Raw genomic sequence first — 27,876 nt, 5'->3', positions numbered from 1 at the left:
ATAAGAATAGAAGACTCCTTTCTTTTTGTCCCCTTTTTACCTAATGCTCAATGTAAATAATGTCAATTTCCAATTTCTGCTTGATTTCTTAATGTGTAAGATGCCTTGGAAAAGCCAGGTAATTGAAGACTGCTTTTATTTTAACTCTTTAAGGCTATTTTTGCATTTTCATAATTCCTGATGTCTATAATCTATCTGCTTATCAGAATGAATAACATTCTGCCTTATGGAGAATCAAATCAATAATGTCTTTTTTTCATGCTTAACTGGCGTGTTTGTTTTTTGATCTCTGAGGTTTTTCTATGGCAAAAAATTTGATGGATTATTGTCAGAAGCATTTAACTAAGGGTAGTTATTTTTATTTTTAGTTTGCAAAACCCCAGTGGTAGTGTTTTTGTATGTCTATGTGTATGTACAAAATATTATATTTACACATACATATGTGCAAATACTATTTCAGGAACTCAAATACAGTTCTTATCTTGCATTTGCTTGATTTTCTCAATACTAACTTGTCATAAACCCATTCATTGCTTCATTTGACAAATATTTGTTGAATATTTGCTTATTTCTCTCCTGAGCACCATGAAGTATAGAAAATAAACAGAAGATTCAGTTATTCTTTTAAAAAGCTTGAGCTCTTTGGACAAAGGTCTCTGACCTCTGGGGAATAGATATAGAATCATAGTGAGGTTTTTGAAAGGCAGAAAATAATAATTAAAATATTGAATAAAATATGGCAAACTCATCTTGCCATTATGAATTTTGTTATCTCTTTCCTCAAAAATTAATTTCACCATGTCTTAGGTTGGAAAAAATAATTAGGGTTTATGTTTCCTCCTAAACATATGAAAAGCAACCAACAAAGCCATAGTCCTGCCCTATAATTTGCATTTTCATTTGAAGAAGGAAAGTTCTGTACTTTTATATGTCCTTTTGATAATTTTTTCCATCTAATTAAAATCTGGAATGCCTAAAAGAAAGCTAGGCCTTTGCAGTCCCCTCCTCCCACCTTCAGATTTAATTCAGATAATCACAGTAAAAACACTAGACTTTGGAGAGCTTGAGTGAATTGCAAAGACATTCGAGTTGTCTATTTAATGGATAATCTGTCCAATTGAACCAATAGATTCAATAAGAACCTATAATGCTGAGTTCATTTTTTTTCTGGGTGATAAACATAAAAACAGTAGAGGTGCTCAGCATCATCCCTCAGTGGCCTCTGCTTCAACTTCCTTGTTTTATTTTCTACTGTAATTGGTAAGAATGAATGTCTGTCTATTCTCCAAGGTAATGATGAACTATGATGCCAAGCTTTTTATAAACTACTAATGAATTATGATTTCTCAGACCTAATGTCTACTGAACAATCAAGTAATTGTTGTTTATACTGCTGGAATCTGCAAGAATCAGGAGTTCTACACCTTGGCTTTTCTAAACAAGATCTTATTGGTAATAGCTAAATTGAGTACTGATTCACTCACAATTCACATTAAGCACTATGGCTGCTTTTGCAACCTTCAGGGGATTTTGGCTGGGCAATGGTATTTAAATTTTGCTTTGCTTTGTTTCATATTTTTAGCATATGGCTCCAATTATTTTGTCATTCATATTGGAAGGGAGGATGAGGGGTTAATTGGTTAGAGCAAAAGAAGCAAAACCTTACTTCTTTTATCAGTTAAGATTAGTGAGGATTTTCTTTTTTCCTTTCATTTTAATCAACCAAAGGACAGAAGCCAAGCTGCAGCATGGATCTTGCTGTCTGAAAGCTCCCCAAATAGTACTTCAGGCTTTGACACTGTTTACTGGTCTTCACATCTCCAGCCAAGGTTTTGCTGCAGCACAGGACGGGAGCAATCCTCCTCCCTCCATCCCCCAACATTAACAAATAAAAATGATGTCATACTTATCAGACTATGATCATCAATCAACAGAACCGTTGTAATGAAATGAATAGTGGTCATTCAGAAATCCTTGAAGGTTACACCAATAAATATCAGTCTTAAATTCTTTACTAAGAGTTAGAATTAATATGGTGTCAGGTGTTCCTGAACCCATAGATGTAAAAGAATGAACATTCCAGCTTCTTAAAAATAATAGCTTTGTTTATATACAGGACTTCTTTATGATACTGCAATGTGGTTAAAAGTGAATTATAAATAATTGTGTGTTAACGTGCATATACACATTCACTGTATACATTATATACCTTTATAACTTTAACAATATTTTTGGATTTCATCCTATTTTGTCCTGTTACTTAGATTATGGTTTTATTGCTCGATCAACAGCAAAGTAAATGACGAATTAGCATTTTAGAACAAGTACAGTAATGAAAGCAGTTATTCCAGCCTACTACAAAATTAGTGATTTCAGCTCTATTTGTGATTTGTCATGATGTTGACTGGAGAATTTAGGTATTAAATTACATTTAAAGTACAAACATAAATTTTTATAAGTGATATAGTAAAGACAGAAACAAAATAAAATTGAGATTATAGTGCAACAATTGTCCTTTTCATCTTGTCCTGTGCTTCTGTTCACAAGGTCCTAAAGAAACATAATTGGGACAGAATCTCAGGAGCTTTCCCTATCCTTGCTTCCTTTGAGAGGTAGCATGCACTGGACCACACATCCATTTAATGCCATTATATAAAGGTATTGTACATCTAGTGTTGAGTAGTGTTCCTGATAGGAGCCTCCATAAGTCCCTATCTGTCGTTCACTTTCCTTCTCTAACCAGGTGTATCCTTTGTTTTGTACCAACTGATAACTCAGAAGGTGGTGGCACCTATACCTTTTGCTAAGATGTCTTGCAAAGATTAGACATCTAGAGTTCAATGTCAGAGACATCTCATCCAACCTGCCCATTGTAATTTTGATTCTTAGCGTAAGATCACACAGTCAGCATCAGAAAGGCGATTCAAGTCCATATATTCTGATTTCAAAGCCAAGCTCTGTCACAGTACCATGCCTGCTCTCTTGTTTCCTAGAGACTCTACATCAAGGCTTGACTCTGTTTCCCAGCCTCCTAATCTTGAATCTTATTCCTTGTTGCCTGCCTGGATTCTGGATCTCTTGCCTTTTCTGTCCCAAGTCTAGGTGATCTTTTTTGAGAGTGTCTGCTCTAGTAGGCTTGTCTAACCCACTCCTTTAGGTTCTCTCTAATCTAGTCAAATTTCTGACTCAAGATTCTGTCTGCCATTGTCATACTGGAGTCCAAATCCTGATGTACTAATTTCCTTCCTTTGTCCAAAGGCAAAGTAAATCTTTGATATGTTCTTTGACATAAGTATCAATGCATCCTTCGATAAAAATAAAAGCCAGATTCAAAATTATCTGGGTTTTTTTCTTCCTATAGGTATAGTTCAAGGTAGCATTGACCTCTTCTCCAATTTATACTCCTTTAACAACTAGAATTTTGTTAATCCTGTGCCAAAACAGAGTCTTAAATTTCAACACCTTTGAACAATTTGATATCATGGACTTATTTTCTACCTCAGGTATTTGTTCCACCTCCCATCTTAAAAAAATAATTCTCACTATGTTGACTTCTCAGTTGAATTCAGTATGTAGTAGTAATTCTAACTGACCTGAGTGACTCTTATTTGCAAAAAGTCAAAGGAACATTTATTTTAAAGTGTCCACAGTAATTAACTGCCAAGACTTTAAAATCTGCTAAAGTGGAAATTATGTTTCTGGCTTCAACTTTACATTGTGGCTTTTTTGTAATATATTGATCACTAGTTGTGAGTCCCCTATTTTAATTTTATATCAGATATAGTGACCTAAGCCTGTTAGTGTTAGAAAACTGAGTACTCCCAAGGAAAACACCACATCCAATATAAAACAAATTATTCATCATAATAAAACATGTTCATTCATCAAATATGAAGAAACCAAGTAATAACTGGTAAAAGTAAGGAAAATAGCTTCTAATTACAAAATAGTTGGTTTGTCTCAAGTTAAATTAAGACAACAACTTTGGCTATTTCTGAGCTGTCTAGTCTCAAAAGTTCTCAGTAATTAAAACTTTAATATTTATTTAGATAATATTTCACATTCTTTGGCTACCAAGTTTTTAGGAGTCAGAATACACTCAGTCACTTCTTTATTGGTTCTCATAATATCTGGTCATTTCTTGGTGGTCTTGAAAGAGCATTCCTTTGAGAAAGTGTGAAATACCCTGGATTTTTCAGATACTACTTTATTATTTTTTAAAGGGGGGCTCTGGACCTTTGATTCATCTACTTAGGGAAATTTCTATATGGAAATTCCTTGCAATTATCCAGATGGCCATTCATCTGCAATAAATTGATAATAGCCTGAAGAAGTGAGAAGTCCAGATAGGAGGGAATACTTATGTCCAGAACTTCCTGATGGCCCACAGCTGACTTCTACTATAAGATTTTCTAATACTTTGTGTGTCATCCAATGGTAATCTGGTGAAGCTTGCAGACCCTTTTTTAAATGTAGAAGATAAAAATAGGGTTATTAAGAAGGCTAATTATATTGAAATATGATTCCCAAATATTGAAACAATTCTTTTTCTTTCCATCCAGTTTCATCCTTAAATACCTTTATGAATATGTTTCGGTGAATAACTCTTGTTTATTTCAGCAATAGTTTATTTTTTAGGTAATACTCATAATCCTCCACAATTCTCTAAAATAACAGTTTACAAATGGAAAGATATTCTAAATGAATGTTTCCCTTGATACCTTATCTTTCCACTTGGGTCAACTAATTGTTTTGAAGTGATCTCATTCTGTACTCAATTTATATTGATTAAACTTCTTTAGGAAATCTTTCTAATATATTCCAATATCTATGGAGGATATATAGATATACATAAATATAGATCCATGCAGTTATAGATATAGATATATAAATACAAGTGTCAAACCATGGTTATAGTTTATTTTTAAGGGAAATATTTTATTTTAAAAGAAAGAGTCATTATAATTCCTTGACAAGGTGAATTCTGTGGTCATCTACAATTTAGGAAAATTAATTTGGCATCTGAACATAGGATGAAGACTTGAAACAGGGACATAAATTTGGAGACCATGATAAGGATATTAATTAGGATGGAAGTTGTGTGAGTAGAGAAAGGAAGAGAGATTTGAATATTATTATGGAAGTAGAAATAACATTTGGCAATTGAAAAGAGACTAAGGAATCAAGGATGACATCAAGTTTGAGAATCCGTATGTCTAAAAGCAGCATGATGTCCTGAACAGAAATAGGAATGTTCAGAAGTAAGGTATGGGTCTTGGGAGGGGATGGGGAAGATAATAAGTTATGTTTGGGATATGTTAAGATTGAGATGCCTATTGGAGCAGCTGATTCGTCTAATAGGCTTATGTGAACTTAGGAAGAGAGACTATGGTTGGATAAATAGATATGGGAGATATCTACCGAGAAGAAATAATTACACTCTGGGAGTTAATGAGGTCATCGACTGAGAGAGTATAAAGAAAGAACAAAATGGACCCAGGATAGAACCCAGGGGAACACTCACAGTCAAGGAATGTGATATGATTGAATGAGAAAAGGAAGTTAAGAAGTAGTAGACAGACAGAAAATAAGAGAACAATACCATGAGAACTCAGAGAAGAAAAAAATATCCAGAAGATGGAAGAAAACAATATTAAATACTAGAAATTTTCAAGAAAAATAATGATAGAGGAAACCGTCATTAGATCTGGAAATTAAAAAATCATTGGTAACTTCAAAAGAGTAGTTTTACAATGTAAAGACTATCAGACTGCCTTCTGTGGGGAGAGGGGAGGAGGGAAGTGAGATTGTGGGAAAAACTGTAAAATTCAAAAAAGTAAAAAAAAATTGTAAAATTCAAAAAAAATAAAAAAATAAGAAAAAAGAGAAATTTTAGTTAAATTATGAGGTTGGAAGGCAGAGTTCATAGGATAAAGTAGAAAGAGAAGAGGAAATAAAAGTGATGGGTATAGATAAATTGTTCTAAGATATTAGTTCAAAAAGTTAGAGACAAAAGATAGCAGGTTCAGGCTACACATATTTATAGCCATCAAGTAATTCTGGCATGAAATGATGTTGATACCTTTAAGCAGCTCTGTTGCCTTCCTCTGGCTACTCTCCAGCTTAGTAATATCTTTACTCAAATGTTGCACCCAGAACTTAACACAACACTTCAAAACAAGTCTGATCTAAGTTCAACATAATTATCATTATTCTAGGCTTAGATACCCTGCCTAGTGTATCAAAAGGCTGCTTTAACTGTTTAGACTGTTCTATATAGTGTTTACTCATCATAAGCTAAAAGCTCATTTTCAGGTGAACTCTTGTCAAGCTGCTCTTCTCCCACATCATATTTAAGAAAATTACTTTTGAATTTACATGTGAGTCTATTCAGGTCTATTATATTTGACTTCAAGTTTTAATATTCTGGCAACTTCTTAGATTCTGACTTTGTCATCCAATCTTAGCTATTTCCAGTTTTGTGTCACCTGTGTGTAATAGCTTCATCCAAATCACTGATAAAAATTTTTCAAAAAATGTACAGGAACAAACAAAGATCTCTGGAAAACTCCCACTGTCCAAGTTGAAATTGAATTGTTTATTTCATTTAGGTGAATGATTAAATAGGAAATGTAAGTGTTTCTGTTTGATAGTTTATTATTCAATTAAATAAGAAACATAAATCAAATATGACTTCAGTGATGGTTACCTGCATCTAGATGTCTAGATCATTGTAACCACTTCCAGGTAGAAATAGATCTAATATAACAAATGCTGTTTCAGGTCATCTTGACATAACACATCAAACTATAATAATCCCGAGTGGATATAATCCTTTATCATTATGGATTTCTTAGTAGAAATGGTATACTTCCTAACCAAAGTGAAATAACCTTGAAAAAACTGATGATCTTGTTTTCATGAACATTTCTTCTCATAGTACCTTCATCTTTCATCAAACTTTCTCAAATGTTCTGTCCAAATAATATTCCAGCTCATTGTATTATCCTGAATCTGACTCATAGTTTTTCGATTTTTCTTAAGTAAACAAGCCATATATGAACATCTCTAGGCTGTTTATAATTGTTATGGTAACATGATTCATTATTCATCCAAACTCATAAAAATCCTCTCAAGTCAAGGACTGTGGTGATTCAACAGTCATCCAAATAACCACTGTGCTTTAGGAGCTAAGTGACCTTGATACATTCAAACCCAACTCCTAAGAATTTTCTCAACCTTGGCATTCCTATCTTCCTGAAACAAAAATGAAAAGAGAGAAACCGTAACTTCTAAGCTTGTACAATAAGTGATGATTGCTAAAATGTTATTGAATGTACCTTTGACCTTCTATGGCCATACAGGGAATAGCTTAGCAATGCTTCGCACACTGACATTTTCAGAAGATGTTCAAGCTTTTTAAAGTTGATTAATGTCTCATTCTATTATTTTGCACTCTTCCTTGATTTAGCCTTACTTCACAAACAAATATAACATTTCCCTTTCTGCAAAGAAGTCTTTATTAATTAAAAAAGAAATGAATCCTTAAAGAAAAATTTATTGATTGCTCAGAACTATATTATCTAGAACAAATGAGTATAAAACATGGTTTCAACCCTTAAGGAGCAAAGAAAGAATATATCATATAAAGTAAAAAATAAAAGTAGAAAAGGGACCCATTACTTCAATTGGTAGAAAGAACTCTACCAATGCAGATCGGCACCTTCTATACAACTTAGTTTTAGAGAACAAATAATAAAAGATTATATTGTATTACAATATAATCAGTGTGACTTAGATTTTTAGTCCAATGCAGTTCAGAGGATAAAAACAATCAGTGAAGGTTGGAATAGTTAGGAAAGTTTCATGGAACAGTAGTTTTCTTTTGTTTTGTTTTGTTTTTTGCAAGGCAATGGGGTTAAGTGGCTTGCCCAAGGCCACACAGCTAGGTAATTATAAAGTATCTGAGGTTGGATTTGAACTCAAGTGCTCCTGACTGCAGGATTGGGGCTCTATCCACTGTGCCACCTAACTGCCCGGAAGAGTAGTTCTTGAGTTAGATTCTGAAGGATGAGTAGATAGACTGGCAGTGGTAAAGAGGGCATTCCTGACCAATTAAAAAGATCAATACAAGAAAAGACCTAGAGGTGGCAATGAGTGTGTGTGGACACTGAGACTAGCCATTACATGGAGTGTGTTAGAAAATAGTGGTAGATGGAATGGGTCCCAATTATGTAGAGGTCTCTGGGAAGCTAGGCAGACAAATTTAGAACTGCAGTGATTGGAATTAGGGAATTAATAAAGGTATTTGAATAAAGATGTAGGATGATGAAAATACCCTTTTAAGAAATATAAGAACAGTAATAATACGCAAATGAAGTAGAGTTTAGAAGTCACCATGCTACTGAAATAATGCAATAATAATAATAATAATAATAATAATAATAATAATAATAATATAGATGATGGTGATGGCATAGAAAAGAAGAAGGAATGGGTAAGAACTTAGTGAGAAAATATGGGAAATAAAATAGAAGGATCCATCAAAGATGATTGTAAAGGAATCATTGTTGATGTCCATTGCTCAGCTCAACCCAGGTATAGGTTGTCAGATGCTTTTAATATCAAGTATTTGAATGCTGTACTTCAAATGACTACTCTTATTTATCAGAACTTATCTATTACTGTTAATCTTTCAAACCAAGAAATCCAGTTTCCCCTCTCATCTTCCATATTTCCTCCATTCCCTTCCCTACCTTTGCAAATATATATTTGTCTTATTACTTCAAACACCTTACATTCTAAACTCATCTGGGTAAAGTTCTTCTTAATTTCTCATTATACATAATAATGCATAATAATTAATGCATCTCTGCTTAAAAATGCATTTCCAAGTTAAAGAAGATATGGATCTGACTTGTGCTTTTTTAGCTATAGCAGCAAAGACAAAGGAAATAAATAAACTCACAAAATGCTGTGAAAAAATGGCAGTAAATTTTGCCAAAATTCTTGCTACTGAGAGTGAAAATGGATGAAAAGTAGAAAATTTAAAGATTTTCAGAGAGAGATAGGTAGTTAGAAACAGATATATATAGGTAGAAAGACAAAGAGACAGAAAGACAGATATCATCTGAGTTGTTAGAAAAGGAAGACAGCACTTCATTAGCTTTCACTTTTAATTTGATCTGGTGAACTGATGATTTCTACTTTTCTTTCAACCTGGTTTTGCTCTCTATATTTTTCTCATGCTTTTTACTATAGTTTTTTCTGTGATAATTTTTATAATATTGCACATTTATGAATGAATGGAGGTAATATATCATCAATGTGGACAAGAAAATATTTTTCAATTTGTTTGAAATCACTCTTGGAAATAGTGCCCTCGACATTGTTAAATAAATGACTCTACCAGGGACAGCTAGGTGACGTAGTGGATAAAGCACAGGCCTTGGAGTCAGGAGTACTTGGGTTCAAATCAGGTCTCAGACACTTAATAATTACCTAGCTGTGTGGCCTTGGGCAATCCACTTAACCCCATTTGCCTTACAAAAACCTAAAACAAACAAACAAAAAAAAAAAAATAAATGACTCTACCAGAAGAAATCTTATACTGAAGTGGAATCCAGAACTGAATTATAGGATAAATTATGTATATTGGGGGTTTTTGTTTCTTTTTCTTTTTCTTTTGACAAGACAATAGGATTAAATGACTTGCTCAAGGTCACACTGCTAAATAATTATTAAGTGTCTGAGGCAGGATTTGACCTCAGGTCCTCCTGACTTCAGGGTTGGTGCTCTATCCATTACAGCACCTCGCTGCCCTTATAATTATGTATATTGTTTAAAAAAAAGTATTTTTGAATGTTTCCTCCCCTAGGGGTGGTGGGGATTTTTGCAAGGCAATGGGGTTAAGTGACTAGGCCAAGGTCATACAGCTAGGCAATTATTAAGTGTCTGAGGCTGAATTTGAACTCAGGCCCTCCTGACTCCAGGGCCAGTGCTCTATCCACTGTGTCACCTAGCTGCCCAATTTAAATGTTCTTAAGGGATTCTTCTATCAAATTATGATAACCTGTCATTCTACTTCCCTCAAAAGAAATTTCCATCTAATTAACTGGAGCTGACTTCCCCTGGTCAATGTTGAAACTCTAATAACAAATTCTTACTTTCCAGCTAGTCTGTTTTTCCCATTTGTTATTACTTAATAAAGCTTCCAAGATTATAGCTTATTTTGTTAATCGTTTTTAGGGTGACTCTTCCTTCATCTCAAGAGGTTTCAGACTTCTAATTATGCAGCTGGTTATTTCTAGGATGCTCCTGAAGACAGCATATTGTATCATATCCAGCATGTTGTATCTTTTAACTTTTAGTTCCAGAGAGTTGCACATGCTGACCTTATACCTTTATTTTTGGATACAACCCTTCTGCCTAATATGTGGTCATTCATGTTCCATTCCAAACCCCCATGTATAAGTTTCTACATCCTGCCTGACCTTTTTGAATGCCTTTCTTTCAACCTGGAATTTCCTTTCTCTACTTCTCTTTGGTTTTTCAAATCATCATTCACAGCTCATGCCTTATGTTGATTCTTCTTTTGCTCAACATTCTCTCAGCATTCTTCTTTAAGTTTACGTTACTATATGTTGTCTTGAATTTATTAGCATATTGATTCAGTTCTCTCAACTTTATGGCAAAGGGCAGCTTTATACATAACTAGAAAAAAAGTAGAATAGTACATAAAATGTAAATAAGCCAAGATAATTTTAAAAACTCATTGATATGATAGTGCTTCTTACTTGCACCTACTAATCCCATTTTCATACCAAACCCATAGCCATACCCTTGATCAAAGTAAATGGTAAAGAAGGGGCATCTCTGATTATGGCTTCCAGTGATATTCCTTTCTTCAGGGTAGATTAAATTTTAAGCCAGCAAATCCAAATTGAACTAAAAACTCAACACTAATCAACAGGACAGCTTCATCATTTTGCTTTATAAGCTCTGATTCATAATTCAAAGAAAACCAATAGGAGAGTTTAATTTAAAATTAGGTAACTATAACAATGATAAGGAAAGTTATCTGTTTATATTAAGATTAAAAACTATCAAGGGTCCTAAGGCTGAGATGAACTTAGTTGGGGGGGAGGAAGGTAATTTCAGCAGGTGAATTGATGTTACCAACCAATTTAATTTTAAGTTCTAGTTAAAAACCTACAAGTAATTTAATGTTTATTCTATTGCTCATCAAAAGGATGAGGGTGCAAATCTATGTTAATATTGTGAATAATTTTATGCTTTTAATTAGATTTTAAAATATTTGAATTGAGTTGAGGGTAGCTTGTCAGTACATTGATGATCTAATAGAATTCTAGTACTAAAAACTGTCTAAAGTGTAAAAATTTAAGAATTACTGATTAGGTCAAAAATTATGTTTCACTTTGACACAAATATAGTAGGAGAGATTTGAATATAACTAAAGGCAAAATTTTCCATTAAAAGTCTGATTTGGGGAGTGGATAGGTGGCGCAGTGGATAGAGTACCGGCCCTGAAGTCAGGAGTGCCTGAGTTCAAATCCGACCTCAGACACTTAATAATTACCTAGCTGTGTGGCCTTGGGCAAGCCACTTAACCCCATTGCCTTGCAAAAACCTTAAAAAAAAGAAAGTCTGACTTCAAATAACTATGGATAAATATATACTATTCTTCAACTAAAAAAAATAATTACACATCTACTTAAACATACAATGTAAGTGATGACATCACATGTTAAGGATTTAAAACTTAGACAATTTCTGCTATAGAATAATTCATAAAATATGGTGAAATATAATTAGGTTTATTGATTAAGTTCTATAAACTCTCAGATTCAGAAGAATGTTAATAATGTATAATGAATTTTTCTTTTAATACTAAAAAGTAAAAGGAAATTAAACAAATAAATGACATAATTGTGACCTGCCTTTTTAATGGCAAAAGAAAAAAAAATACTGTCAGACTGTGAAGCTCTTTGCCTAAACACTAATGTCTGCCCAAGTATGAAGGAACTGATAGATAAAGAAGGTGGATATTTGTGAAGTGGTGGAGGAAAATATAGAGTTGCTAATTCAATGGAATCTCATTTATCCTGAAAATACTTTTTAACAAAGAGTGGGTCACTATAGTTTTGTAATTTATATAGCACATCAATATTACAAAGTACTTTACCTACAAGTCCTATGAAATATGGTGGTTTACAGTTTGTTTCCTCCCATACAGTTGTAAGACTTTCAAACCATTAAACAAATATTTAATACACATCTACTATGTAGCAGGCATTACATTAAGCTCTAGGGATACAAATAAAGTAAATGAAACAATTTTTAGTAAGATCACTTACAAATGATGGAAAAATTTATAAGACCATTTGTTACTAAATATAGTTATTATATATAAATGGACATAAAATAGTTATATACAAGGAAGTTTGAGAGAGAGGACACTTACAATTGGGAGCATTGGGAAAATTTCAAGCAGAATAAGAAGTCTGAACTATACCATGAAGGAAGAGAGGGACTATGAGGCAGAGGTAAGGAGAGAGAGCATTCCAGACATTAGTTACTGGTAGTGCAATAATGGAGATGGACACAGTGTATCTTGAGTAAAAATAGAGATTATGTCAGTTTGGCTAGATTGCAGAATGTGGGAAGACTATTCCCCCTCACTATCTAAAGACAAATTGTCCCCTATTTTATTCAAAATGGATAAAAATAGAATGTCACTGTTGTGTCATTGATATAGGCAATACCTCCTTGAAGAAACTCTTTATGTCAATGTGACCCAGCACATTTTCAAAAACTTATAGACTTAGAAAGTGGCTTAGTCATTGAAGTTAAGTGACTTACACAAAGTCACATAGCTAGTATATCTCAAAGGTGGAACCTTCTTATTTCTGAGGTCATCTCTCTATCCCCAATATCAAACTTCCTTTTTCCCATTACAAAATCTCCATCAGAATAAAAAGTTCCAATAGTTGAAATTTTCCTTTATTAAGGGCCCATTCTTCCTTTCAATATATGAAAGAGTTTATGAGTTGTAATTATGTAACCTTGAAGTAGTGTAGCCCATTTTCCTTCTAATGACAAAACCTATTGAAATAAAATTAGAATAGAAATTGTGCTTCAGAAAGACTGCTGCCCTGGTAACTTTCAAAATAAGGATTGGAGGCAATCAAGGTGAAATAGTGTTGTGCCTTCACAAAAAGATGGAGAAATTAAATTGATTCCAAAGTATACCACCTGAGGCTACCTCCATTCGGAGAGGTAACCATAGTTACAGTTTAGTGCTAAGATTTCAGTTTACAGAGGTTATTTACAGTGAGCTTTTCTGAGCAACTCCAAGTTGCTTCAACCTTCTTTAGCTGATCCAAAGTCCTTGCCCATCCAATGTGTTACATATCCAGTCTGGTTTGGGGTTTCTCCTCAAAAAGGACATGCTCCTAGTTATTCCTCTCACAGTTTGGCTCATTGTGCTATTTCCTACCCAATTTACTCTTAGCTCCTCTTTTTCCTATCTCATATGTCTAAAGAAAGTTAAAAGGAAATTTTTTTTATTGGAATTTTTCCTTTGTAAAAGGCAGCATGACCCAGATAACCGTACTTCTAAGGGTCATCTTGGATATATACTAGACCAATTATTTAACCACTCAGTGCTCTAAACAACTAAGAATATAAGTTTAACTGTTTTGCTTGAGAGAATTTGGTAATGGAAGACCTCTGAACCAATGAAATTACAAATCCATTCCCTAGTCTTAACTTGCCCAATAGATGTGTCTTTTAGCAATCCTCTCCCATGTCAATCTATCTGTTCATCAGGATAAAAGCTTAAACGTTTATATGTCAGTATTCTAGAGATAAAGAGGATGAAATGAGGTGGAAACTACTCTTTGCCTAAGGAATGTGAGGAGAGCCCAAATAGTAATACAGACTAGAGCAGCAGAGAGATTCTGGAAGCAATTAGAATAATACCATTAGAATAAACATGGGACAGAACTAGCTCAGATTGGGTTGTGGGTCACAGGACCAGAGAAGTCAGGAAGCAATGAGATTTTTTTCACCAAATATTTGTAATCAGAATTAGAACACATGGACTTCTGGGGAGACACTATCCATGTTGTTCCAACAAGAACTGTGATTGGTACAGCTTTGTATTTCGGAAAGAACTTTACCTGCCCAAGAATGCAACCTTTACTCCAAGGTTCACTCCCAGATTATCAAAAAGACTCCTAATAAATACAAATAGGGAAGAAAGGAACCCTATTAAATAAATAACATTATATTTTTCCAAATACTTAGCAAAAAAGTTATTTTAGCTTAATATCTATTTCACTGCTATAGTTGTCAAAAATACCTGTCATTACTAATAAACTACTTTTCCCCCTGTTGCTCTCACATCATAATCCTTCTATAGTAGCAATGATAATATAGACTTTACTAGTCAAGATAATCTTTATAATTTCTACTACTTTTATGATGGTTAATATTTTAGCCATTTAGTGGGCATGGCATTTATGGACACATGTCTAATTTTTAAAAATTCTTCATACTTATCAGCCCATTTTTATTTGTAAGTAAATATTCTTTTGCAGATGTTTTTCAGTAATCTACATATATATTAAATTTCATTATATTTTCTTGCAAAGGGAGATGTGCTATTGCCAGAAATGTTTAAAGTTGATCCTCTTTTTTTTTTTAGTCTCAACTCCAACCATAGCTCATGACTCAATCAAATTTCCATTATTTGAACTTAGGAAAGATGGTGACATACTCACAAGCTATTTAATATTCTGCATGGAAAGGGGTACTAAGGAAAAATAGATTGGAATACATTATTTATGAAGAGAAATTATGTAATTTATTTCTGAAATATGAAGAGCTTGAAAGTCAACCCACTATATATGTAAGCTCCTGGGATTTTTAGTGCCTGTTAGTTTTTTTTTTTACCTTGTGCCATTAATGATTCATCAAGTATGTAAATGGAAAGGATGTTGATTTATTCTAGTTTTCTTCATCAATGATTATATTCTGTACCACAAATCATTTCTGGCTAGTTACAGTAGTATTGGCTGGTCAGGCTTTCTCTTCTCATTCAATACCCACTAGAATAAAGGAGGAAATGGCAGGCTACAACTGTTCTGCTCATTGAATCTGTTTTGAATAGGACTTGTTCACATTTTAAAAGAGAATAATACATCAAGAGAAAAACCTTACATTTTTAATAAATGTTTTATTTGTTTTCCAATTATATACAATAGTAGTTTCTACCTATCCTTTTTATTAGGTTTTGAATTTTACAATTTTCCCCTACCCTCTCTTCCCTCCCCCTTCCCCCCACAGAAGGCAATCTGATAATCTTTACATTGTTTTCCATGCTATGCATTGATCAAAATTGAATGTGTTGAGAGAAAAAAAAAATATCCTTGAGGAAGAAGTGAATTAGAGATAGAAAAATTATGTAGTACATAAGAGAACTTATTTTTTTTTAATGAAGGTAATAATCTTTGGTCTTTGTTTAAAACTCCAAGGTTCTTTCTCTGGATACAGATGGTATTCTCCATCACAGATACCCTAAAATTGTCCCTGATTATTGCACTGATGGAATAAGAATTCCATTGAGGTTGAGCATCATCCCATGTTGTTAGGATTTACAATGTTCTTCTAAACCTTCCATTTGTTCAAAGAATCACTAATATAAAATTTGGAAGCATAATTCATCCTTGCAAAGGTTTAACAGTTTGTTACTTTATCAAGAAGTAAGAACTTCTTTAAAGCTGAGTGTTACTTAGAAATTTTCTTTTTCAGAGTATTAACATAGCCTGATGTCCTGAGTGAGTTTATTGATCAGATGTTTGTGTGAATCTCTTACTTCCAAAGAGTAACTGAACCCCTACTCAACATGGGCTTCCTTTGTCTACTGCTTGCTTGGTTTTGAGTTTCATTTAGTTTAGAAAATGGAAATTAACCAGTTTGCCTTATCTTCTTAAGACCTTCCTGCCACACAGGGTCAGGTTGGTCATTTTCTTGGTATAATTCACAAGAAAAGAAACAACAGAGAAAGAAGTAGATTCATATGCTTTCTAATTTTTTAAAAGAGTTGTATTTATTTCATTTTTTTAATTGAAGTCTTGTGTGAAGGTGACCCTTAAAAGCTCTGCAAGTGGAAAGTAAGCTTTGGAATGCTCTTCCAATCTGGACAGGTTTTTGGCAGCTATTTATGTGTCTACCCTTGAGAATATTTGCTCTTTGAAGCCAGGAACTGTTTTTTTTTCAAAACTCTACTTTTTATCTTTAGCATTTAGCACACAGGCTAGCACATACATGGTAGGTACTTAATAAATATTTGTTAAATATAATGATATAAATCCAAGAATCAGTTGAGCTAAATGGGGAAAAGTTAAACTCCAAACTACTCTCCAGGTAATGCATTCTTTTTTTTACCACAATTACAATTCACAATATGATGTCTCTTAAGAAATGAAAGTGTTGGCATCTGTGTTGGTAGCCTGAGATTCACACCAATGAAATCAAAATGTAAGAAAACCTAGGTATTTTTCTTTAAATTAATGCTAGTAGAAATCAGAGAGGAAGGAGAGTTCTAATGAACCAGGTAAGAACTAGTGAATACAACTTTCATTCGGAGATAATATATTTTTTAGATTTTCCATTACCCAAAATAAGCCCATCCATCCTCTGGCAAAAAAGCTGAACCCTTTAAAAAAGTTTAGACTCAGGTAGCTAGGTAGCATAGTGGATAACCCAGCCTTGGACACTTAATAATTGCCTAGCTGTTTGAACTTTGGACAAGTCACTTAACCCCATTGCTTTGCAAAAAATAAAAAAAAAAATTAGACTCAGAGATTAGTCATTAATTTTATAGTAATAACTCCCCTTTGTATAGCACTTGAGGAATCTCAAATAGAATGTAACCCTATGAGTAGACCAGGGAAATATGATTGTCTCCACTTTAGAAATGAGGAAGCTTAAGAGATCAAGTGATTTTACCCCAAGCACACATATACTAATTATCTGAGACAGAATTTGAGCTCAGGGCTCTTGAATTCAAGTTCATACTGCTTACATGATCTACTTGAGAAGGGAAGATGTACTCAGTAAATAACTTTGTGGTTCCCAGAGAACTATTTGAGAAATCTCTGCCTTTCTCTTAAGAGAAGAATGAATTTCTCTTTTTAATTATTTCTTTAAATAATCTAATGAAATAAACATCTATAGTTTAGAGTCAGCAAACAAACCAATTAGGGCACAGATACCAAGAAGAAGATGGGTAAATGGAAATCCACAAAAAAGAACATTAGAATATTAATTTTCCTGTAGTCAGAGACCTATACCTGTTTTAAAAAGTAGGTTCTGCAATGAAATTTGCTATTGCATTTTTAGATAAGAAACTATAATTTTATTATATTGTTACTACTACGTTTCAAAATTTAAATTAATTACTGATGAAACTAGTACTTTCACTTTAGTCCAGTCACCTACAATCCATACCGCTTTTTGTGTCCTTGCCATGGTGGTTTTCACTTTAGCCAATCTGCAGAGAAAAGGAATTGGTGCTTTGAAATCTGAGAACGGAATGCGATAATTATTCCTTTGCAGTCTTTCCTCTGACAACAAGCAAGGTCCTAACGTTTTTGAGATGACTTTTGTAGTTGTGAAAAACTATCTTTGTTGTATGAGATCAACCTGAAACTCCTAATACAAGGAATAGGTAGAGCTATATACTTCATAAAAGAAGGAAAATTCATTTTAAAGAGTTCTTGGTTGGGCTGAGTAGGTACAAGCAAGTTAACATATGACTATGGCAAATCAGAAATATCAGACTAATGGCTAACTCATTCATCTCTGGTTACAGAATCATTGACTCAAGTTTGGACAGTCTGCTTGGAAAATCACTGATATATAAATATCCCAAATATGTCCCAAATCCATCCCCCCAAAAAGTGGCAATAAAATTTTAAGAATTAATTTCTTAATTAAAATAGAAATAGGGTTGGGGGTGGTAGGGGAGAAAAGAAAAAATAAATTTACATAATAATTTTGTTATATATTTGAAAGCAAAAGCAAGTAATGTTTAGTAGACTTGTAGTTTTATGAGCAATCATCTTTTTATTGTAACTATGTCATAGAAATGCTTATTTTATTCCATAAATATATTTTACGATAAAAAGGGAGGGGAGATTTCTATCTGAGTCAGTTAGCCAATCCCAAAATAAAAGCATGAATTTGAGCAAGAGAGAATGAAATATATTGTTTTTTTTAATGGTTCTGAACCACGTATTTTAAGGGGAAGGACTCAGAGCTAATGGAGACCATTCACTTTGGTTTGGGCTAAAATAAAATATTGCCATCTATCTGTTCTTTAAGACAGTCTACAAACTGATTAAACTGAATTTTTCACTTTTCCATTGGAGGAAAATTAAATATTTAGGGATGAAAGGGATCTTAGGATACATCTAGTGCAGGAAAATCGAGACTCAGAAAAACAAATGAACTTTCAAATTGGCTTTTTATAATTATGGAAAGTTACTTTTGTTGTTTGACTACAAACTAGATCTCATGATACAAATCAGAAATGGTATCTTCAATTCTTAAGTAGATCCATATACTTAATAAGAGAAGGAGAATCAATTTTGACCTAAGGCAAAACAGGTGGTGAGTGTGATCCATACTGGAATTTGAACCCATATTCTCTGACTACAAGTTCAATGCCCTTTCCCTATTTGTTTAGGGTAGTTACTGCTTCTCTTATTCAAGATTGCCTACAAGGATATACGGACTAGTATAAACCATAAATAATTTATTAGTATTGGCAATTAAATACTTTAAAATAAGTAAAAACCTTAAAATTTTAGGAATGCTTAGAGGTAATATCACAGAATTAGCAGGTTGAAACTATCACACTGAAATAATCACAGAATATTAAAACTTGACTGTTTGCCTTACAGAATATGTTAGCAGGGAGGGTTTGTTAAGTAACAGAAATATTTGATAGCAAATAAATATTTACTCAATAAGTACTCAAGCAAATATTTCTTTTCACAATCTCTTTATACTTAGTTCATTTACATTCATATCCCCTTGTTCTTCCTGGAGGGAAAAAAAATCTCTAAAAATGCACTCAGATCCAGTATCATTCATTATATTCCAATGTCTAGGGACATCATCATATCAATGACTCATATGTGAAGATATCATATCTGCCTTCTTTATAAGATAATAAAGCACAAAAAATTTAATCAGGATATGTACATGTGTTCCTGTTCACTCTAAGTGGAAATGGTGGTTAATATTAAAATTTTATATGTCCCTTGAGTATTCAAAGATAAGTCTTTATTTTTGAAGTTTGTCCTATCATTCATTTAGAGCTTGGGGTTTCCAGAGGGCAGCTGTCTCCTTTGATGCTCAAAAATCTACTGACAAAATAATGAATTTATATTGGGTTGAATGTTTAAGGTCACTTCTTTTTCTAATCATCATCATCATCACCATTTCTCCACCCATCAGATTCTTTTTTTTTTTTTTGGTCAAAGAAAAACTCTCATATTAGTCAGTATCCCAGACAAACATACTGCTGATTGGTATAATGACACACATACCATCTTTGTTATTTAACTTCTTGAAAAAAAAGACACTTAAATCTTCAGCTTTTGTTCATATATTATTGAGGAAACAATCAAAATGACACACACACTTGATTTTATTTGGCTAAGTTACCATTATAAGCTTTAGGCTTATCAAAAAGCTGACAGTCTGGAAGGTTATTTTTTTTCAAATAATGTGTTTTTTTTTCCTTTTGTGAAGAAAAAGAATTAGACACTAAGTAAACTTCTTTCAAGCAAGCTTATCCAAAGTATTCACAGAACGTGGGTGGGTAGATTTGCTTACTTAACCAGCATGGTTACCATCTGTCTTTTTCTAAATTCCTTCCTTTCTAATCCTTTGTCATCTCTCTGAGAAAAACTATTGATATATTCTTTGGGGGATGGAGCAGGGTTGAATAGGAATTGTGCAGTGTAACAGAATGATCATTTTATAATAATAATTATCTCATATAAGAAGAAGAATTTTTGTATTTTAATTAAAATCCTCCAAGGAAAATCTTGCTTTCCAGTGAATTCTCCACCTCTTTCATCAGTTAAAGAATCAGTAGCCATTGTTTTAATTCCAGAGTTGATATAAACAGCAGTACACAACAGGAATGTGAATTTGTGAGAGAGGTGGTGATAGGAAAACTGGTTTATTGAACATTCCAGTTAATTGAAGTTTTGTTTCACTTAGCAGTGAGAAGTCACAAACAATGTAATAGAAAGCTTACATCCTCTATCCCGAATGTGACCTCAAATTTGCAATAATTCACCTATTGATTCCCTTTAGGGGAAATGGATAGCAGTCTGATTCAGGATACCCCCATATGAAATTACAGATTCCAGATGGGAAGAAAAATGTGAGCAGTTTAATTACAAGTTTGGGGCTTAGCAGAACAGCATCTGTTTCATTATAGCTTCAATCAGGTATTCTTAGTAGATATTTATATATGCTGTGAGGCTATGCTGCCTGTCCTTGTCACAAAAGTATTGTACAAATCCATGTCTTAATTTGACCTAATCCAGATGAGCTAGTTTGGTCATTTGGCCATTAACAGACAAAAATGAAAGACAAGTTATATGGGTCTTGAATCTTCCAATGGAATCATGTAAATGGAGAGCAAGAGTATTTTATTGGCTGCCTTTCAAAACCATGCCAATATTTTTTTAAATTGAGGTTTTCATCTGAAATATTAACATAATGAGACATTTTTAAAGAGAGATCCTTTTGAATGTAATTTCTTTGTTTTTATTTTGGAATTTTTTGTAAAGATTTCCACAAAATTATCTCTTTTATTTCACCCAAATAACCTCCACCCATCTGATTTTTTTTTTTTTTTTGGAAAAAGGAGCCTACATTTTCCCACCTTCTGCAGACCAGGATGTCTAAAACATTGTTCTCATTCTTCTTGTTTGTGGGGAGAGAACTGTTAGATTCTTAAATTTCTAAAGCAAAAATAACAAGTAATTAGGCTGTTGTAAAAAGAAAATGCTAGTAATTATAGTTTGCCAGACGACGTAGAAGGGGGCCAGAAAGCCAAAATGCTATAGTGTTGGCAAATCTTGAGACATTTTTTTTCCAGACTGAAATAAACTCCTAGGGTGAAATGCCCTCCCCATGGAAACGCTTGGGAGAGACTTAAAACCTTTGGACTGTCATACCAGTTTTCATAGTTACAGATGGGCAAATTCCCTTGGAATATGATTACCAAATCTAAGGAGTGGAAATGTAAAATCTTTCTAAGAGGTTTTTTCCCCTCTATAATTACAGTGAATGTAGGTGAAATAGAACAAATACATCTGCAGGATGGGATGTATGAATAAATCAAAAAATAACTGGTATTTCTATAGTATTTTATGTGCATATATATATATTCTTTCATTTGATATATATTGATTTGTCAATAATATTCTGAGGTGAGTAAAGTATCATTATCATTTTATAGATAAGAAAACAGACTCAGGGAAGCTCAGATATGTGAGGTCTTTTTTTAGCTCTAAATCTAGGAAAACATAATTAACAATTGACATTTCTATAGTACTTTATGGTTTGTCAACTCTTTTACATGCACCATCATATTTGAACTTTATGACAGCTCTATAAAGACACTCTTATTGATATTATTCATGTGATTTTTTAAAAATAAATTTATTTTTCCAACTACATGTAAAGATAGTTTTCAACAATCATTTTTTTAAGGTTTTGGGTTCCACATTTTCCCTTCTCCCTCTTCTCTCCACCTCCCCTAGATAGAGAGTAATCTAATAACTATGTTAAGCATATTTCCATATTATTCATGTTGTGAAAAAGGAATCAGAAAAAAAAGAAAAAATAATGAAAGAAAAAAGACAAAAATATAAAACAAATTTGAAAATTTGAAAATAATATGTGTTGGTCTACATTTTCCATCACAAATCCTTTGGAATTGTCTTTGATTATTGTACTGCTGAGAAGAACAAGTCCATCATCGTTGATCATTACACATTGTTGCTGTTAATGTGTATAATGGTTTTCTAGCTCTGCTCACTTCACTCAAGTCTTTCTATGTTCATCTGAAATCTAGCCATTCATGATTTCTTAATGAACAATAGTACTCCATCACATCCATATATCACAGTTTGTTCAATCATTCCCCAATTGAGGGGCATCCCCTCCATTTTCAATTCTTTGCAACTACAAAAAGAACTGCTATTGATATATTTTCATGTGTAGGTTTTTCAACCTTTCTTATGATCTCTTTGAGATTCACACAGTGGTGTAACTAGTTCAAAGGATGTGCACAGTTTTTGTCCTTTGGGTATAATCCCAAATTAGTTATTGTGTGATTTTTTTTTAAATGAGAAAACTAGAGTACTGGCCCTGGAGTCAGAGAACCTGAGTTCAAATATGACCTGACACTTAATAATTACCTAGCTGTGTGACTTTAGGCAAGTCACTTAACTCCATTGCCTTGCAAAAAAAAAATGAGAAAACTGAGTTTCAGAGTTCACAGTATAATAGATTGTGAAGTAGAAGGAACTTTTAAACTGATAAATGTCAGTTTTTGTCAGTCAGAATTTGAATCTAGGTTTCTCTTGACTCTTTTTCAAATACACTAATAGGATAAATGTGATCATACTAATAATACCACTAATTATATCACAGAGATTTTAAAACTAACATCCAAAATGAAGCTGGGATATGTGAGGAGGTTGAAAATTCACACAAACTCTTCCTTGATCTATAGCTAAAAAAGATGTTGAAAGAATAGAGTGAGAGCTGGATGAGGTTTTAGAGGCCAAGTCATCCAATTTTACAAATGAGGAAACTAAGCCCCAGCACATTTCTGAAAATAGATTAGCTTGAAATTGGCCTTTGAAAGAAGCCTTGCTCTATCATCCAAACCCCAAAATCTCAGTTTGGTTAGAATCACAATTTGGAGAGCTATCATTTCAAAACCAAAATGCTTATTTATAAGCATTTCTATAAAACTCTTTAAAATGCAAGGATTTTCTTTCATTCACTGTTTGACAGGAAAGATACTGAGAACTTTACATCAATATGACCTCAATGAGGTTTTAAGATAGAACATGCAGAGTACTTTTGTTAGGATTCCTTTCCAGGTTTTAGTATAACAAATTAGTATTCTCTTCATATCCCAAAGGGGAACTCCCAGGTTTCAGCATCAAGGGATTGTCGGCTTGAGTTGGTATAACCTTCCAAAGTCTCTTAGTGTTCAACTGTAACTGCAAGGTACATTTAGTACCTGATAAAATCATCTGCTCCTTCATATGCCTTGCCTTTTATACTGTTCAGGAAACTACCTCAAACTTGGCATTTATTTCTGTCCTGGTATAATGTGGCTAAATAAAAAGAATGGCTGACAGAATGATGACATTTTTGTTTTGTTCTGTTTCCCAGCACAATAAAAGGTCAGATTGTTTATTTTCGGTGTTCACATGGAGCAAAAGGGAAGAGAGAATTAAAAAAGAGAGGAAGAAGGAAGGATGGAAGGCAGGAAGGAAGGCAAGCAAAAGCAAGAAGGAAGAGGAAAAGATGGAGATGGGGTAAAGAGAGTCAGAGAGGAAGAAGCAAAGACTTTGATTTGCATATTAAACCTAGTTTTATGCTAATGAATCACATAGTTCTATGTCCTTATAGGAGGGCCCAGGTTCAGTAGAACCCAGTCCCATATTTTATATTTCCTACTTCATTTCCAACTGCCTGTTTTCCTACCTCTCCTTTTTCTAACATGATAATAACTTAAGAATCACTAAGACTGAGGCCAACCAATACTATGAGTCACTTGCTTCTGAATAGATGAGTTATCTTTCCTGTTGGGTGTTGAGTAATTTCATAATCAAATTGCCTTTTAAAAGTAACAATAATATGGAAAGCCATCTCTTAATAGTGACATACTGGAAAATAAGGGGAAGAAGCCTCCTATGCATACATCTAGCAATAATTTTAATTATGATTTGATTTGCTGTTGTCACATTAACATGGAACACCTAGAAGATTTGAATTAGCACCAAATATATTTTGAAGATGTGGCCTTAATTATTTATTAATGAGGAAGACAATGTTCAACTTGCAAGAAAAACCTATGTACATCTTTCCACTTTTGATGATTTTAAAGTGTATTTCCATATGGTTAGAAGGGACCATATGTTTCAGACTATTTTTCCTTGTTTTTCCCCCTATTCTATATACTCATAGAGAATTTGGGGTAAAAATTGCTCTGAAAACTAAAATAAAAAATTGATAAGTAAAGGTTGGATAGCTATCTGTCAGGGAGATGGTGAAAGATATTACTAAATTGGGAGAAGAATTGAAATTGATGATTTTCTTCAAGCATAAACATTCTATGATTCTGTCATCCAATTCTGTCATCCAATACCAGAGCTATTTTACCAGCTCTGTAGGAAATTTGAATTTAGATGTTATAAACTAAGTGTCTATGTGTTACCAATAATGAGGACAATTTAGAAAATGTTATTGGTTATTTAAGAAAATATATAACAAATAATAGTTAATATTTATAAACCACTTTAAAGTTTACGCAGTGCTTTACATGCATTCTCATTTGAATACCAAACTAATGAATACTAAAAAAATAATATTTCCATTCTGGAGATAAATTAAGACATAAAGAGCTTGAGTGAATTGCCAATAGTCATAAAACTAGTCAGATGTTGGATTTGTAAACATATATTCTTGACTCCAAGTTCAGCATTAGATCTACTGTCCCTGGAAAGAATCAGGATCTCCTAATTCTCATGCTAGTAATCAATTCCAATGCCACATTTTCCTCTGACATTAGTTAACTATCTCAATACTAGCTTTAGCAATCCCATTCAAAGAATCTAATACTGTCCTTAACTATCGTGTTAAAAATGAGAATTTTTAAGTCAAATGTAATAAAATGGATTTTAATTTCATTTAAAGAATGAAAAATTATTCCCAACATCAATGACTCATAACTATGACATATATAGAGTGAAGAAATAAATGTCTCTGAAAAATATATGGACCCAAGTTCCAGTTAGTTTAGTCAACAATTAATCAATAAACATTTATTGGGCAATTACTATGTGATATATACTGTGCTAGACACTAAAAAATTCCCCACACTCAGTGAGTGTCCTGAAGGGAGAGACAACTACAAGATGTAGTCAGCATATAGGAAAGATAATTTGAAAAGGAAGATATCAGCAACTAGGAGAGCTCAGTCTGGAAAGTTGACCTGAAGAAGATCACACTTGAGGTTGGAGAAATTTGAGTTAAGAAACAAAATGAGGAGAAATAAGGGTAGGAGAGGAAGAAAAGGATGAAGAGAGGAGGAAAGAAGAGAGTAAGGAATAAGAAAGGAGAGGAGAGAGAAGAGAGAAGAGAGAAGGGAAGAAAAGATTCTAGGTATAGGAAAAAGTCATTACAAAGGCAAAGTTAGGAGTGCCATGTGAAAGAAATTACAAGGAGAGTTTATAGATATATAGTGTAAGTTTAAGAAAACAGGAACAATATTAAAGGACCAAGTCACAAAGAACTTTAAATACTCAAGAAGCTATTTTTATCAGTCTTTAGAAATAATCACAAACTACCTGTACTCAATAAATATATTGATCTGAAATTATTTTCAGAATGGAATTTGACAATTATTTCATTACAAAGTGGTGGACATGAGTTTTTTCTTGTAAGTTTGGACAGAATTATGAGCTGACTTAATTCAAATGGTTCTGAAGGTGACCACAAGACTTAGAAGTGGCACCATTTGTTATATGTCAAACAAAAAACTATTTTTTCAAAGTTCAATTTTTAATGCCTTTAGAGTTCGGTGTTTTAAAGTTCAACATCAAAGCTAAATAAAATATTTCCCCTTACTCTCCTAATTGTCAGTCTAATAGACAGGCTTAGATGTATATAGAATTTAGGTTTACAGTGTTGGAATATTCTATGCGAGAAGACTCATCAGTCTTTCCTCTTCTACCCCTAAGAGGAATAATCTGAGGTGATCAGTAAAGACTAACATTTCCTCCGGGTGTGCTTTTTCACCGGATCTACCCACTGGACACAAGTGAGGTAAGACAAATGTGGATTTTAGCATTGCTGACCTGAATTCCTAGGTTAATAATTAGGTCTCATCCCTACTTAATCTGTAATTTGAATATGAAATGCTTATTTGACTTATGGGATTTTTCCATTGTTCTTACATCATTATATTGGTCATATCTGCAGTGAATTTTCATTCAGAGTCATTTTAAAATTTGCTGTTCCTTTCAAATTTTAATCCATCAAGATTTTTCATGAAAGAAGAAATTTACTCAAAATTACTTATGTTTTAAAATTTAATTACCATGAAATTTCAAGAAAAATTTTACTAAGCATAAGAAACTGACAGATAGAACAAAAAAAATTCATTTTGTTGCATAGAAAAATATAACTAACAGGGCCTTTTCAGAGATCTGATCTGAAATCTATCTTATTCAATGTTTTCTTAATTTTGTCTAGTATAAATATTATTTAATGATTTCATGATTTCAGTGATCATTAAAAAAAGGAGTTTACAGAAAATCTCCCAGTCAAGATCTTCTGGGGAATAAATGCCTAGATTATGGAAATAACAACCTGTAGTAGACAACTAGTTAGTATAGTGGATAGAGTGCTGGAAATGGAATCAGCATGAATTCAATTGCCACCTCAAAGATTTACTAGTTGTGGGATCCTAAGTGAGTCCCTTAATCTATCTCAGTCTCAGTTTCCTTCATCTGAAAAAAATGAGATTAATAGCATCAACCTTATGGGATTGTTTGTGAAACAAATGAGATGGTATATGCAAAATACTTTACAAAGTATTAAATACATGGCAACTATTATATTTATAGATAGATATATGCATGTGTATAGGATTTATATATATAATTTCATATACAAATATAAATATATACATACATATAAATAATTTTCCCCAATAACATGTTAAAACAATTTTTTAACATTTGATTTGGGGTTTTTTTAAGTTTGAGTTCCAATTATATTTCTCCCTTCCCAGCTTCCTGAGATGGTAAGCAATCACATATGAGTTAGACATGAGCAATCATGTAAAACATTTCCATTTTGCACAAGAAGACTAAAATAGAAGGAGAAACATGAAAGAAAGAAACTGAAAAATGGCATGCTTCAGTACATATTCAGTTCTTTCTCTAAAAGCCAAAACTATGTTTCATCATTAGTCCTTTGGGTTTGCCTTGGATCATTGTATTAATAAGAATAGCTAAATCATTCATAGTTCTTCATAGTACTATACTGCTGTAATTGAGTTCACTATTTTCCTGGTTCTGCTCACTCCACTTTGCATCAGTTCATGTAAGTCTTTCCTGCTTTTTCTAAAAGCATCCTACCTGCATGACTTCCGTTATTGAAAAAGATCTTATTTGTATATGAGAAAAACATGTCAAGGGGAAAATTATATAATAAGCTGTGAAAAATAGATAATAAATACATGTAAAGGATAAAATAAAAAAAATATATTGAGGAGGTGATAAACTCCATAATAAAAATTTATACCTAGGCCAAGGATATAAGAATCATGGAATCCTTATAGATCAGTTTGTGAATATACTTGGTCAAATATGCTACAGAAGCCAAAAGAAAAAAAAGAATATATATACATATATATATATGTATATATATATACATATATATGCATCACTGTAAAACAAAAACAATTTTCATTCTACCTTTGAACAAAGCAATGAGATGTCC

At 32.9% G+C, this 27,876-nt stretch overlaps 1 protein-coding gene across 12 annotated transcripts in view; it reads left to right on the top strand.

Annotated features, from left to right (window-relative positions):
- Window positions 1-27,876, top strand: part of MAP2 (microtubule associated protein 2) — a 344,929-nt gene that overhangs the window by 171,169 nt on the left and 145,884 nt on the right. The window contains exon 5 of one of the 12 annotated variants that reach the window (XM_074191475.1): window positions 26,109-26,193. The exons of the other annotated variants lie outside the window; for them this stretch is intronic. The gene's annotated coding sequence lies outside the window, so the exon portion shown is untranslated. The remainder of the gene's footprint in view (window positions 1-26,108; window positions 26,194-27,876) is intronic. 12 annotated transcript variants of the gene reach the window in all.

Source organism: Macrotis lagotis, chromosome 6, assembly GCF_037893015.1.
Source record: "Macrotis lagotis isolate mMagLag1 chromosome 6, bilby.v1.9.chrom.fasta, whole genome shotgun sequence".
NCBI classification, from domain to species: Eukaryota; Metazoa; Chordata; class Mammalia; order Peramelemorphia; family Peramelidae; genus Macrotis; species Macrotis lagotis.
The sequence above is the reverse complement of the archived record's forward strand: the minus strand, read 5'-3'. Positions and strand labels throughout refer to the sequence as shown.